This window comes from Sarcophilus harrisii, chromosome 3 (genome assembly GCF_902635505.1).
Source record: "Sarcophilus harrisii chromosome 3, mSarHar1.11, whole genome shotgun sequence".
Classification (NCBI taxonomy): domain Eukaryota; kingdom Metazoa; phylum Chordata; class Mammalia; order Dasyuromorphia; family Dasyuridae; genus Sarcophilus; species Sarcophilus harrisii.
In genome coordinates this window covers 387,907,504-387,910,288 of record NC_045428.1, presented here as the reverse complement: position 1 = coordinate 387,910,288, position 2,785 = coordinate 387,907,504, and positions in this window count along the sequence as shown.

The following is a 2,785-nucleotide window of genomic DNA, read 5'->3' as shown; positions in this document are numbered from 1 at the left end:
GGAAAAAAATTAAAATGTAAAACTCAATAATTTGGACCTAGTTTTTCATTGAGCCTGGACATATTTTTAACCTCACCTCTGACTACAGGCTTTCAAAAAATTATTTTATTTTATTTCCTTTGCTTTTGTTTCTCTATTTGGGAAAGAATGATTTCTCATTATTATAAAGCCACCTGGAAATTTCCTTTTTTAGCTCTTTAAAACTTAAAAAAATCCCACAAAAGCATTATTTCTATTAATGTTATTGATAAAGATATAAAATATACATCTGTAATCTTGTTCATGAAATTTATATTAAAAGTTTTTCATTAGTATTTTATAATTGAAAAAATTTGTATAAGCTACAGGAGAAATTTTTTTGATTCTCTTATACACATAGCACATTTAAGCAAGTGTTCCATGTGACTAAGTTAAAAAGTATACATTGAGCACATCTTTGCAAGTGAGAAGATGTGTCATCTGTGCTGCTCTGATGAATAAAGGCTTAAACAGTGGTAATAGAAATATACTGGAAAAGTTGCCTTCAAAGCTGAAACCTTTCTTTTATCACATACTACTTTTAAGAAGCAGTGTAAAATTAACCAACCAAAGTGAATAATTTGAAAATGACCAATGAAAATGTCCTATTGAATGTCAACTTCTCTGTGGTGTTCTTTCTAGTCATTTTTGCCAAGGATTCATAAATGTAATAAGTGATCTTTTTTCATACTATTGACTACATTGATATGAACATGTTTTCTTTTTTTTTTTTTTTTACAGTGCTATAAAATTTAAGTTTATTAAGAATTGGAACATTATACCTAATATATATATCATAGAACATATAATTTGGCATGGAATTTGCATCTGAAGTTTTTGTTTTTGTCATTCTGGTTTTGTAACATATAACATGAACTTATCACTTCTTTCTAGTAAAGATCTTGTCTTGGCCACCAGACCTGTTTTAGTTACAAATTGTAGTTTGATCCTTTTTGGAAAGGAATTTAAGAGGTTAAATCTTTCTTTCTTTTTTTTTTTAAACTGTTGGTGAGACACTGATAGATCAGATATATGTTTATGTATGATTTCATGCAAAGAAATTAATCTGTAAATCTAATCTTGGTGGCATAAACCTATTTTGCAAAGAAATTCTATTACGATCCCACTATCTAACATGAATCAAAAATATATGTAGATAACAAATGTCATAGTTTGGGGAAAGAAAAAAAAGTCTCATAATATGTAAGCCCATCTTTGCAGTTGTGATTTTGGCTGTGTCCCTGAAAATATAACTTAGATTTTTTCCCTCTATCATGCTTAATTATTTATATCTAGACTAAAAAAAGACAAAGTGCACATTTGCTCAAAATTAAAAGTAGAAAAGAAATAAAATATGGGGTTCTTATTTGAAAAGATAGGCTAAAAATTGTCTTAGATAATAAAATTTTCCCTTTTAACTTTCAAATTACTTTTAAATTTTATTTAGGTAAGTATTGCATTTTCATAATACTTAAAATTTATCCAATGGTATGGATAATTTTTAGAATTTATATGAACATACAAATCTTACTCCCTTCCTGTTCCCTATACTAGATTTGAGGCAGAATGTTGATCATGATGATTTAATCACTCTGACAACAAAACTGAGAGGAACATATATATATATAATGTTTTAAATCCTTATTGATATATCCCTTTTTTTTCTTTCCCCATTAGGATGTATAAGTATAGCATTTGGAAAGTATTCTTCAGGCAACCTACTTTCTTTTTGACTGAATCATTTCAATGGAAAAAAACTAAAACTTGGCAAGACAAACATGAGTCAGGCATTTCAAATGTGTGAGGAACTCAAAAGATTCCTAATATTGAAAAGAAGATTTTTGAGTATGACACAATGAATTTCTCAACTATGTACCATCTAGAAGATATACTTAGAACAAGTTACCAAGACTAATGAGTTACAAACAGAAGAACAGGTACATGACTGAGCCTAAATGTTTAATGCTAGTCATTACTGGTAGAAAAACCCCAAAATAAAACAAAAAAACAAACTTTTAAATGGGCTAAATGATTGTTTTAGCTACTATTTATCCATTCTTTGTAAATTTAAGTCAATTTAAATGGACGATTTTAGAATTCTTGTTTATAAAGGTAACTTTCTGAGGTTATTATTGCACTATTATTTTACTATTTGTGTAAGTGCAGATACAGTGAGAAACCTCAATTTGTGTTTGCTTTTTTTTGAATGATTAAAGTTTGCCTCATTTGATTTAAACATTTATTTTGTATGCATTTTTGTAATTTATTCTTTACCAAAGTACTTTTTTTAGGTGTGAAATTATTTGATTTTAAAATAATAAATTTTATGTTTTTTCTTTTTCCTGTGTCAATCTTTTGGGTTCTTTGTGAGTTTTTGTTTCAAAATAATTAAAATGCTCTTATACTCAAGTTAGGGAAGAAAATCTGTTGAGCACACAACTGAATGGTTTCAATTACCAACTGCCTTTGAGGCTTTAAATAGTCATTATAACTTAAGTCATTTCAAAAAGGTTTGTGTTTCTATTAGTAACAAGCAGTAGGGGAACATAACTGAATGGAAACAAAACTGAATTTTTCTTAGCACCAAAACAATACAAAATTCAATATTAGAGTTACACTGTATCTTCAAATATGGTAACCTCAAGAGTATACCATTCAAAAAGAATACCTTATTTGTATTAGTTAATCTTCTAAAATGAGATCTATTTGAAAGAAAAAAAAATAGGTAGTTTTTGTTTTCATAGTTTTGTGACCTTATTCTTGAGAG